This window comes from Heterocephalus glaber, unplaced genomic scaffold (genome assembly GCF_053883595.1).
Source record: "Heterocephalus glaber isolate CG9 unplaced genomic scaffold, H.glaber_assembly_v1.0 deba00000621, whole genome shotgun sequence".
In the NCBI taxonomy this organism is placed as follows: Eukaryota; Metazoa; Chordata; class Mammalia; order Rodentia; family Bathyergidae; genus Heterocephalus; species Heterocephalus glaber.
The window spans coordinates 20,218,809-20,232,458 of NW_028258153.1; the positions used below are offsets into that span (position 1 = coordinate 20,218,809).

The 13,650-nt window shown below is 39.2% G+C and overlaps 1 protein-coding gene and 1 pseudogene across 21 annotated transcripts in view; both read right to left on the reverse strand.

Moving 5' to 3' along the window:
• The window catches only part of Pard3b (par-3 family cell polarity regulator beta), a 1,069,040-nt gene that overhangs the window by 1,025,794 nt on the left and 29,596 nt on the right, over positions 1 to 13,650 (reverse strand). The window lies entirely within an intron of this gene.
• Positions 1 to 13,650, reverse strand: part of LOC147829384 (cold shock domain-containing protein E1 pseudogene) — a 67,256-nt pseudogene that overhangs the window by 24,258 nt on the left and 29,348 nt on the right. The window contains exon 1 of the transcript XR_015449089.1: positions 1 to 13,650. This exon is cut by the window's left edge and continues 24,258 nt beyond it; it is cut by the window's right edge and continues 29,348 nt beyond it. The product of XR_015449089.1 is annotated as a cold shock domain-containing protein E1 pseudogene (transcript).

Sequence of the window (13,650 nt, forward strand, 5' to 3'; positions counted from 1 at the left end):
AATGTCCCCAAGAAGCAAGCCAAATACCTTCACATTTCCATTACAGAAGAGCTCCAAAGTGAAAGTGTCTATCAACAATCCATTTACCTATGGACAATTCATTGCCCACAATGAATTTTAAAGCCTCTTAGAAGTAATTAAGGTAGATGGGAAATAGAAAATTTAAATTTTTAAAGATTCCTTCAGTTTTAAATAATTTGGTAACCTGAGCAAAATAAACCATCATAAAATAGCTATCTTCCTTATGTCCTGTAAAAAATAAGATTTATGCTATGAATCATCTCTCTTATAATGAGCTTTCTAGCTTTTCTATATAAGGTATGTCTTATCTCTTTTACTGGTTTATTCTCTACAGTCCCATTGGTGTACTTCTAGCATTTAAAGCAATTAGACAAGTGCACAACAGAATTTTATAAGACACGAAGAACCAGTTTAAAATTGAATGTTTCCATTCTATTATTATATTGCACTTAGACAAGTCTGGAGGATCAAGCTTTGTACCATTATCCAACATTCCTGTTTATTTCAAGAAGAAATCATTGCATTCTTTGGACCACAATTTCTCTTTCAAGAGTAGAAAACAGAGTAAAATAATCATTAGAATATGCCATACTCATCAGCTTTAGTTACAGTTATTTTTTAAATTAGCTAATGGCACAAAATGTTTAAAGGTTGAGATTATATTTCATATTTACTATTAATAATTGATGTGCTGTGGTAAATATAACATCTCCAAAACACTAAAAACAGCCCAATTAACTATCAAACACTGTATCCCTGACAAGCCACTCTTTGGATATGATGGAAAGCAGCAGATTTATGGAAGTCATAAACTCCAGACCTCACGTTCTTTTTGTTTGTGAAAGTTATCATCAACGGTAGATTAATTCTGAAGAAAAATAAAATCAGAACACTTTTCTAGGATCTGTGGCTGGAGAATTAAACACAAGCCTAGATACTAGGAGACAATTCCAACTCTGCTTCTGAAGTTCCTCTACTAGTAGTAGCCTTAGGGTAACATTTAATCTCTTAGTGTTTAAGTAGCAACATCCTCAAAAGAAGGGTAAGCACTAGTATTTAATTACCCTCCAACCAGTTCAGTGGGATGGGTTGGAACAGACACAGGTCTTCAGGCCAGGGCCTACTGTGACATCAAATACTGAAGCAGGTGTCAGAGCTGAGAGCACCCTTGATACCTTCAGTATCACTAGCTGAAGTCCCTTTGCTATTTCTATTGATTAAAAGAGTGTCAGGTATTCATTTAGGGTGAAATTAATCAGAATGCCATTAGAAAGGAAATATGGTACTGTATTTATTTTAATAAAGCTCCCTTTTATGACATCAGCCTCATTATCCAAGTCTAAGGAATGCTGTGCTCTACAGGGGAGCTACTGTTAGAACAGCAGGACACCAAGCCTCAACACCGGGTCCAAAGCACTTGGCCCATCAGGCAGAACAAATAAAATGCAGCACACTGTAATTCCATTTTTCTTTAAAAATCCTTTTAATGATATAGTAAAGCAAGGTCTGTCAACTCATATGCATACATGGGATCATCCAGCTTTCAGTAATATATCTAGAAAGCAACTAATCCTCACAGCAATAAATGTTGAAGATTTAATGAAGATAAAAATACCAATGGGTCTTTTTAAACCTATACATGTTTTAAATATAAAAGCTGTATAAATGTAAACATATTGAATGGAAGAGATATGGATCTGAATTAAGAAAGAAGATATTAATGAAAGTATATACACCTATATTAAAGCAGTCTATAAGCCTTTCAATCATGCCACTTATCCAACTGGTTGTGAGAAATTATCTGCTTGAATATGGCTATTTTTTGAAAAAGGAGCAGCTCCCTTTTGCTAGGATGTGAATGTGACCTTCTAAAATACTGCACAGGTGTTAAAACTTAATGGTCAACATGTAGTGTTAAGAGGTGGGGCCTTCATGAGATCAGATCATGAGTACTCCTCAGAAATGAGATTCAGGTCTCTGCAAGAGGCTTCCTGGAGCCTTCCACTGGCTTTCCCTTCTGCGTTCCACCATGTGTGAACACAATGTTTGTCCCTATTGAAGGATGCAGCCCTCACCAGTCAACGGAACCCGCTGACACCTTGGATCCAGGTCTGCCCAGCCTTCAAAACTGTGAGAAATAAATTTAGTTCTTTATACTTTAGCCAGAGTATGGTATTTTGCTATATCAGCACAAACAGGTTAGACACACTCCCACATAGAATTTATTGAGCAGGTCCCACAAAAACTTCCTTCATGAGAGCATCTACAGAGTTCTGCTCTAAATGAAAACCTCAATCAGTCTGAACAATATAGTGCCAGTCACCCTCTGTCTAGGTCTCAGGTCCACTCTCTCTTTTGCTATGAAGGAAACTGTACTTTCAAACTGGTATGCCAAACAGGAAATACTGGTGGAAGACCAGAGAGTATGAAGGAAAAAGGGAGATCCATGGGTGTTTATCCCTCTCCCACTCTGCTCTGGGTGGCATCTCTGGCTCCCAGAGAGTTTCGGCTCCCACTAGCAACAACCACCACCACTTTGGTCCTGACGTAGTCCACAACTGAGCCAGCTTCTGGGATGCAGAGAGAACAGGTACTGCCATCACCCCATCAGCCTGCGGGTTATGTAGCTGCTTCCTGCTGCTCCTGGTGTCAGGGTTGCTTCACCATCTGGAGTTTGCCATCTCAGCTCTTGCATCACTTAGGTCCACAATGCCCTGTTTAAATTCCATTTGTAAGCCCTGGAGTGGTTTCTGGACCCTGAACTGAGAGTCAGGAGACCTTTGTTTATTTAATCCTGTCTCTGAAATTAAACCATCTGACCTTGGAAAAAGTCACAACCTCTCTAGCCCTAAGTTTTCTCACCTGTAAAAGGAAGGACTGAAGAGTTTTAAAATCCCACTGCTCACATCATATTCCATAGCAATTAAATCAGAACATCTGGAAGTCAGACATCTTTTTTTTTGATTTTTAATTCCCAGGTGGTTCCTATGTGTGGTTTGGGGACCACTGAACTAGAATGGTAAATGTGCCTTTGTGTATGCTTGTGTTTTCTAGAATTTTCTAAGACAGTAGGTTTAAAGTAGGAATAGGTAACATTTTCAGAAATTAACTCAGCCTTTTGTAGTAGTTCTGTGTTCCTACTATCTTCAATTTTACTCTTTACTTGAAAGAAATATATACATTCAAACCATGTAATACATTATACTCAATATCTATTCAATTATCAAATTCCTAGTAGCTAGACTGGCAAGTCATATCACAAACACCTTGCGGTAAAGGGGTGAGATTAGTTCCAAAGGTCCCTCATCCAAGGTCTAGTCCTGTGGCGACACTTCCACCCTTCCCCCACTGAGCCTCCTGCTGCTTCCGCCTTCCACCCACTCATCTGAATCTGATTTCCCTCCTCTGTTTCTTAGAAATGCTGAATTCAACTCCTCTGAGCACAGACCACCTCTCCCCAACCATGTTATCCTGGCTGCATCCTTGTCTCATTCTGCAGCCTTGACTCTCCTCATTTCCCATCTCCCTGCACCATTCCTAACCACTCCCAGCACAACTTACCAGTGAGATCACCTGGAACTCTGGCAAGCAAGCCCTCACTGGCAGCAACATGCCCTGGTGGGAGAAAACCAGCCCTGGAAACATGTGCGCCATAATCTAAACAAGGTTAAAGGATGCAATAAATTTGCATTGTTGCTTTTATCAAACTAAAGCTTGATCAACACATGAGAAGAGTATGTAAAAAACACAAAATAATGATACTATAATTCTGTTTCATTGGATCTGGGCTGGGCCATGAGCTTCTTTATCTAATAAATATCCTGGGGGATTCTCATGGAAGTGGTCTTCAAATTATGCCTTAGTAAATGTCACTGATATGCTCTTCCATTGAATGAAGCAAACTACATCTATCAAACCTCATAAATGTTTCTCTCCAGTTGTATAAATACCTTCCTCCTTCTAGCCAACTACTGGCAGAAATGTGGGTAGTTGGAAGGGCAGTGGGTGAAATGGAAAGAAACTGCTCCATAAACCAACCCTAGCTCAAGTCCTCAACTGCATATACTAATTCACATAGTCCATCCATGCCATGGAGGAGAAACCTAAGAGTCTGTGTGTCATCTCTTACAGTTGTGACCTTTGGGGGATCAAGAAATGATATGAAAAATAAACTAAAAAATGTTTTTCCTCTCTCTTAATACTCAAGAAGTAATCCAAAAAAAAGAAATCAGACAGAAAAGATAAACTTTTGCCTTTCCTTAAGAAAAAGAAGTCAAGGGTACTAGACAAAATTCCATCACATTGTATAGAAGAATTGTACGTCAGTCAGTTTTCCATCACTATAACAAAATACCTGACATAACTCAAAGGAGGAAAGGTTTACTTTGGCTCATAGTCTTGGAGGTTTCTGTACATGGTCAGCTGGCTCCACTGCTGAAGGGTATAGAGGAAGAAAGCTGCTCACTTCATGGTAGCCAGGAAGCACAGAAAGGAAGAGAAAGAGAGCCAGACAGGAAGGGACCAAGGACAAGATATAAACCCAACATTATGCACCCATAGCCATTCTTTTCATCTAGTACCACCTTCTAAGTTTCAACTGCCTTCCAATAATGCCATCAAATTATGAATCCATCAGTGGATTAATCTACAGATAAAGTTAGAACAGTCATGATTCAATCATTTTCCGAAAGCCCCACCCTGAATATTGTTGTATTGGGTACCCAGCTTTTAACACAAGACCCTGTGGGAACATTTCATATCCAAACCATAACAGCATCTGTGCCCATCAGACACAAAGGCAGACCAATGGAAAGGGCATCTCCATACTTTGAAAGATGTAGCTAGTGGATATGAATGTATGAAAATAAAATTTCTATTTGGAGTCATCAGAGAGTAGAGCAAGAAGAAACCTTAGTAATTATTTAGTTGAGTGGGCTGCACGTTTTTCTTTTATTTATTAGTATACACTTGTGACATAATAAATACATTCATTATGGAGAACTGCTATATATACATATCACCCCTCGATCCTTTTTACTTCCCCTTTCCCTCTTCTCACTCCCATCTCCATCCATCCCAAGATCAGCAAACTAAGCAGAGCTCTAAGAGCTCTCAGAGGTGCTGCAGGCTTTGTTCAAATCTGGGAAGAGCCTAGGCTACAGTCTGTCACTGCCACTGCCCCAGGACAGAAAATGGAATGGTTCAAATGGCGATGGTCACCAAGCTTCTTCTACATGACAAACCATTTACATGTGGAAATTTATTTAAAACTCTAAATGAACCTATATTATAAAGTGTTACTAACGGTCAAGATCACACAGTTGGAAAGTGGTAGGGTACAACTGGAACATGGGTGTGCCCACTCCTAAATTAGTTCTCTGGCCAAGACCTTTGAAGGCCGCAGCCAGATTGCGTGAACTCAAAATCTAGTCTCCAACTAGATCCTGTGTATCCTTCAGTAAGACAATTAACACTTCTATGGTTCAGCTTTTGCATCTTTAAAATGAAAATAGTAATCATATCACTCTTATAAAGATAGTATGGGGATAAAGTAGGTAAAGCCATACAAAGCCCTGATGTATATGGCAAATCCACATAAGGGCACCTGGGAAACAATCAACACTCTAGCCATGGACTGGTCAGGCCAGCAAGGTCGACCATCCCTCCCCTGCCACACCTAGTCCCTGCTGTCTACACTTCTCTTTCAGAGTTCATTTTCCTCACCAGTTTGCCTTTCTCCAGTGAGATTTTTAAAAAATAAACAAATTCATATAACCATTCAAGTTCAACATATTAGTTGCAGAGTAATTACAAAGCATTTATCAACACATAACAAGGACACAGCAAGGCTTCAATGACTATGTAATAAAAAATAAAGGAGGAAAAGAAAACACGACATATGCAACCCAACATCTAAAACCCGTTAGGAGGAGTAGATGATCTTAGAGCAGGTCTGAGTACAGTGCAAAATCCTGTGCAGAGAACTAACAGGAAAGGGCTTTCTGTCCCTTCAAATCAGTCTAATTAAAATAACTGGTTTAAACAAGTTAGACTTCTTGTGTATGGAGCCCAAAATAGTCAATGGTTTGACAAAATGTAGAACGATATATCTATTGGCTTCCTTTTGTCAGACTTGGAGATGCAGAATTTTAATATGCAAAAATTAAAAATTTTAATTTTTAATATTAGCAAAGAAAAGAAGGCTTTTCAAAGCAGAATAAACTAGTCTATATAAATATGAACTCTACTAGAAATGTCACCTGTTTTCCACAGGAATACTATAATTTAAAAATATATTTTAACAAAAGATATTTTTGCTTCCACATTTATGATTCTATTTCCTCAACTCCTTTCAAAAGTAGGGATTCATTCTGTGTCACATTGTTATTATAGGGTATGACAAGAACACAGCCTCTCTTTTAAAGCCTTTTTTAGTCCTAGAGGTGACAACCTTGCCATACTCTATAAATCAATAGAGTTAGGTGTGAATACTTACATATAATATTTTTAAGAGAGCAAAGAATCCAAAATGACACTTAGAAAGAAGGTGTACCCTGAACCCAGAAAGATAAAATGCTCCTTCAACTAAGTACAGTTATCTTTATATATTTGCTATGTATTTTCCAGCGCAATATTTTCAATATCCCATATGTTTCTGGCCACTAATATGACAAGGGGCAGGACTGGCTAAAAAAAGATAACAGAAAAAAAAGAGGTAAGAATACAAAGCTGAAGAAACTCAGCACCAGAAAAAGGCACTGGGCCCATGGGTATGGCTTGGGGCATGAGTAATGAGAAGGAAGAAACAGCCGCCATCTTGCTGGGTTACCCAGGAGACTCATTCTGGATGAGTGAGGAACAAACACAGACTTGAAGGGCAAGGTTATCAGACCAGGACACAGGAAGAACAAACTGGAGAAGACACATGCAGAACTAAGGACTGCCTTCTTCTACTCCTACTCGCCCCATCCTTCCTTCTAAGAGCTCATAAACATTTTGCTTTGCCTTCTGTTTTTCATTTTCCATGCCCACCACTGTATTTTTTGGTTCCCATGTCTGATTTCCCCTCAAGTCTAGACTCTGAGTCTCCCCTGCTCAAGGACTGGCTTCCTAGAAATGCTTTATGAATTAATGAACAAAGAAGGAAGGAACTGAATCCTCTTTGAGTAGTAGGTCAAATTAGATACATCATTTGTATTACAGTAGCTTCAAAGAAGAGTCATGCAACGAAACACAAATATCAACAACTTTTTCAGAAGCTATTAACTTGTTACTTTTCTGACAAAATCCTAGCCTTCAGTTCATTGTTATGAGAATGGAACAGGGGTCAAGGGCATAAAATCTAAGAAATAAGTGCATAGTTTTCTAGGCTATCATGTTCATACATACATGGAAAGCTTTACAGTGTCTACTGTAGGTAAAGGGAATGACTGAGCTGCTGTCACATTCTCACAGCTGACCCAAGAGCCAGATAGGCTTGACCTCAACTCTGTTGGAAGAAAGCTTTGCAGTAATAATTACCATTTGTTTGGCCTGTGATTACACTGTCATACTTCAATGCCCAAATTAATCACTTTGGCCAGTTCAACTCTCATCATACTTCTCCAATTTTCCAGGTCACCACATTTCCAAGAACTCCTATTATACCACATATAGCAGAGTCACTTTGCTCAAACAAACCCCAAACTTACTCCTCTTTAAAAAAGCTCTACAAAGGCATTTGTGCCAGAGTTATATCTGTCTTGCCACAGCACAGATTTGTTCATCTTACTCCCTGACTGCACAGGGAACCACCAAGCTGAACAGGGTAGGTGGCTGCCTGAGTGGCTGCCTGGGACCCACAAAAGCCCTATGGCCATGGACAGGACACTGGCCTTGCTAGATTCCAGCTTTCCTGTCTGTGAGCATTACAACATCAACCCCATGAAATCACTGTGAAATGATGAGTTCATCCTAAAGAGTCTATAGTAGTGTTATTACAGGGTAGTGTACTCAGCAAATGGTAGCTGGGATTATTATTGTTGCTGTGGTGATAGTAGTGATGATGGCAATGATGATGTGATGGTGATTTCCTTTTATCTCCTTTCCCCAGTCTGTCTTTAAAAGGCTACTCTTTTCCCTGAGCTGTACTCAACCTGGACAGCCCTTAATGTTATCTTAAAAAAAGATGCAGTTCAATGACCACTTCCTCTCTGACACCTCTTCCTGTCCCGGATCTATACCTTAGCATAACACTTCCCTGTGCTATCATGAGCCCTAGCCTACAGCTTTACTATATTTTCCTGCCCCATTATCTGAATAAATCACTCCTTTCCAGATTATGATCTCCCATGGAATAAGCACCTAAAAACTTCACACCATGTGGTGCACAGATCACATTCTTAACCATGATCTGTGGAAATATTTACAAACAACAAACCATCAGTACATAACCTACACTTTTAACTGCTTAGGGGAAAAGGCCAGACTTCAAAGTTGCCCACTGCGTTTTTATAACCTGTTTGCTCTTAACCTGTTTTGCATCATTAGAGATGGGGATAATAAATCAAGCACCCAAATATTACATCATTATAATAAACCAGTTTACGTCTTTCTCATGAGACAAGAATTACTCATGCTCTTATGTCTTTGGTAAATACATTACTGCTGTGTTCTGAATTCTGGCAGAAGTCATCTGTTATGAAGTCACTTTTATACAGTGCATATATACACAAATATTATATACAAAGAAGAATTCACCACACAGACAGCCAGAGGCACAACATTCACACAATACCTTAAATCTAGCAATATAAAATATTGTCCTCTTACATTCCAGAATGTGCAAGGTCTTCGAAATTGGAATTTAGGTGATCCTAGGAGTCCACTGAAGCATATTTCTTAAAATGAGAACTAATTTAGCTCACAGATCAAAGTTCAAAGCTAAGACCACCACAGCATTATCTCTATCCCGTTCCCTTTTACTCTTCAGCTAAATTATTTTTTTCTTGCATAACTTTACACTAAAGGCACTGATTCCTTTGAGAGAAAGGGCACAGTTGAAAACATTCTATACTAGCATTTCTCAGTGTCAGCATTGATACTTTAGCCCGGCATTCTTTGCTGTGAGTGTGCCATACTTTACAAGGTAAAGTGCTTAGGGTCATCCCTGGCCTCTAGACACCAACACTACCTCTCTCCAGCAGTGACAGCCAAGAATGGCTCCTGATATTGCCCAATATCTGAGGGCACAATCCACTGATCTAAACAAACTATCACTCTTTGCTAACCATGATTTAAAAATTAGAAAACCTTTAAGAACTGGAAATAATGAGGCTATGAGAAAAACAAATATCGAGGCAGATGAATCAGGTTCAAATACTCATTCTATTCCAGATGGCAACATGAGCCAGAAAGCCTGGGCATGGAATCTGGTTCTGCAGTTTGTCAGTGATCTGGGTGACCATGGATCAGGTGCTTAATCGATAAGCCTGCTTCCTTACTATAAAATAGTGATAATAGTAAAACAGTGTTTCATGAAACTATTGTGAGGACTGAGTAGGTTAACAGATGGAAAGGGCTTACAAAGTATTTGTCCCAGAATAAGCCCTCATCCAATGCTAGCTAACACTATCATCATCTCACCTGTTCTCTATGCCTTGGTTTCCTCATCTGCCACATAATAAGTACCAACAGTAGCATTAACAGTGGCATAGAGCACATACAAAGTAATTTCAGCCAGGGGTGGTGGTGCACAACCATAATCCCAGCATTCTGGGAAGCTAAGGCAGGGGAATGGCAAGTCTGAGCTGGGTAACTTAATGACTCAGGCTCTGCTTCAAAATAAAAAATAAAAAAGAGCTCAAGATGTATCTCAGTACAAAGACCCTATACTGCCAAAAAAATTTTTAAAGCAATTTTGATTTCTAAAAATAATAGGCTTACCAATTTACAAAGCCCACTTGGACTACCCCAATCCAAGAAAAAGGATGATTTATGAATCTGTTTATATATTTCAAATCCTAATACCTTTGAATTCAAAATATGACGCCAATGCCCTAATTTAAGAGGGAGAGAAAGATATTCATTTACAAACATTGCACATTTTCTGGCATAAAACAAACTATTCAATATATATTATATTTGTATTGTTGTTATGATCCATACCAATAGCTACAACCCATCCATAACTATGGCTCAAATACACCCTAGGAGAGAGCAGACAAGAGCTTACAGATGACTCAGAAATACCCACTAAAACCCTAGGAAACCAGATAGATAGGAGGGGGAAACACAAGATATACATACTGTGGAAAAGCATCATTGGTGATTTCATTATATAACAAATACACCCTCATACATGCTCATCCATGTGTGCATGCATAAACACACACACACACACACACCCCACTGGCCTATAGCATGAGCTTCAGGTATAATAAGTTAGCTCTTTATTTGTGAATTTAAAATGAAGATTGCTGCAAGAGTGTTCAGGTATCCTTAGATCTACAAAACATGCTGCTGTATGAGAAATAAATTTAGATACTAACTCCCATTCCCCTCATCTCCCCCTCTTTTGTTTTAGATCACACAGAAACATATTCCTGCTGCCCCAAGGGACTTGTGTGGAAACTTCTGATGTAGCATCAATTAAGGCAGACCTGTCTTCAACATATAGAGGAAAAAATAAAACTATCATATCAAAGGCTATATAGTGTCAGACATATCAAAACTTCCCACAATAAGAAACCACCTGAGGAATCAAGTCATAGGATAAAAATAACTGACTTGGATCTCCAATGGGACCTTATTACTAAGGGGACAGTGGAAACTGATTCTGCTGCAGAAACAACAGAAATTGTCCTAGAACAGCAACTGAACTAAAGTCAAACGAGGTGATTTAAAAACAAAACAAAACAAAAAAAAAGTTATCTGCAGTCCTGGGCCCCAGTAATCCTCAGTCAGAGAGGGCCAGGAGGAGCAGGCAGGGCACTGGGTCCCCAACAGAGATCATACTAGATCCATCAGCATGGCCTTCTAGATATCTCTAGCTTAAGTCCACCCTGTACACAAGGGAAGGTCAATGTCTGTTCACCTCCATCAGCAAACATCAAGTACAAGATGAAAATCTGAACTGCTTTCTTAGCATCAGCAGGTTTCAGAGGGTCAATATGTTATATTTTTCCCTTGAACTAAAAAGGCATCCTAAGATCATATTTTCCAAACTACATAAATGTTTTTAGGTTCTTTATGATATAACTTAAGATTTTCATGGAACTATTTTTATGACTAGAATTTAAAAGTCAAGATGCAATTAATATTTTAAAAGTCCACTAAAACTCTCAACTAAATGCCTTTCAAAAGCAGGAACATTAAGAGTCACGTTGTAATGAATGGCTGTTCATAATTTCAGAATCTTCATGTAATTTAACAATACAGATTATAATGAAGCTGTGTACACTATCATTTTTGGTTAAGTTATATTTTGAGGCCAACTCACAATTAAAGCCAGTTCTTGTGAAATTGTTGAGTGTTTTATGGCCTAATGCCTGCTAGTATGACAGCCAAAAAAGACACCAACACACTAATCAAAATCAATCCATGAAATCCAGTAATTAGAGTAGAGTTATATGAAGAGTGGAAGAAAAACATATACAATAAAAAAATTAAAGAATAAATGAGATTTAGTAAAGAGTTTGCTGTTTATTGATATATTTATGTACTAGTCAATAATCTCTTAGTGGAAAATATGTGTTTGGCTCTACCCCAACAGTGGGAATAGATTCCCCAGTTAGACCAGCTCCAAGTGTATAGGAGAAACACAGACAGTACAGTAAAGACACACTTAGGTGGTTTGCATAAATCTAACAATGTCTAAGCACTTTAGGAATGTGAGCTTTCTTAGTCTTCTGTATCAACACTCTAAAGCCATTTCACAGATGAGGAAACAGAGGGACAGGCCATACAAATAGCATATAGTAAAGCTTGTATTTAAACCTGAGCAATTTTGCTTCAGACCCCATACAAATGGCAACCATGTCATGCTGGTTCTTCATATGGAAGTGTCCCTATACTAGGAGTGGAACTCAGACTAAGAATCTGGAGGGAAGAATAATACTATCAAATCCAGAGAGTTACAAATACAAACCACATTTACAAAAGAAAAATTTATTATGAATAAAGTATGAGACAGCTGCTAGCTCAGTTTCATAAACAACTTTGTCATAATTCCTTTTAAGAGAAGACAACACAGAAATGGAAATAAAGCTTTAGGAGATTAATAGATTATTTTGTTTCTAATCAACAGTTACAAAAGCAATAAAGCATATTTCTGGTACTATGTTTTATAAAGAGCTCCAACTTGGAGCCATACAAAACAGCCCAACAAACACTCTCAAGGACAAAGCAACAACCCCGAGCCATATACCTACCAAAGGAGAAAGCCTAGAAGAAAGGCAAAACATAGGAAGATGCTCTGCTAAGTGACTGGTCAGTTTGAGCAATATGAATGCCCAACTGGCCAACTTCATGGAGGCATACTGAGGCACATGGAGACTTCAAAAAAAAAATAGAGGTATAGAGAGAGCTTAGTCAGTGTCAGGCTGAGCAGCAATCATCAGTGGTAGGAAAGGCCCAGGGGTTAGGGAGAGTGGGAGAGTGGACACAGGAAGTGGTGCCCAAGAGCAGCAGCCAAGGATTAGTGCTGATCTGCTTGTTCTCTGCCAAAAGAAAAGAGCTAAGGACATCTCAATCCCTCAGCACCTAAGGACTTTGGAGGGGCACTCAAACAACACCCCAGCACAATCAGGAGAAGCCAGGGTACATAATTACCCTGCAGAGTACATCTGCTGATTATTAAGTACTTGCCACAGACTAAAATCTGTCCTAGCTGAGCAAGTAGAGCCTGTGGCAGGGAGGGAGGTTATAGGTTACACAGACACACACCTCACTCACATACACAAAGAACAGACAAGTGACCCTCTCTTCCACTGTGCTGTAGACAGAGATGAGAGAATCATCTAACCTCTCCAAGTCTCAGTGATATCATTGGTAGGGCAGGAAAGAAAGATAGCTGCCCTCCCCCGCAGCAGGCACTCGATGAGATCATGCACACACACTGTCTAGTGTTCAGTGTGGGTATTATCAACCCACTGGCACCACCATCAGTATCTCTGTGGTTATCTTGCCATAGAAAAGCTTACAATCCAGTAGAAAAGATAGCAAGAGTGAGACATTAGCATAGATGGGTGAAGCACAGAGACTGCAGAGTGTGAGCCTTTCACTGACTTCAGAGCATCCTTTCCACTTCACTCCAGCATCGCACCTGAAATACAGCATAAATTGTCTCAGGAATCCAGGAACAGATGGATAAAGTGATGCTGTCAGCAGCCAGGTTAGGCTGTCCTCATAATCTCTGATGACATACTGTCTGTGTGGCTTCATCTACAGGTCATTTCTGAGTCAGTAATATAAGGCAGCAGAGCAGTCACAAGGTTTATCTCCTCTAGGAGACCTTCTACACCCCAAATTCCCAGGCAGAGTAGTCATTTCCAAAGAGCCTTCTTTGAGACATAGTGCATTATAGGTGATGTGATTATAATTCAGACAGAATTATAATTTCTCATGACACACCCGGAACCATATATCATC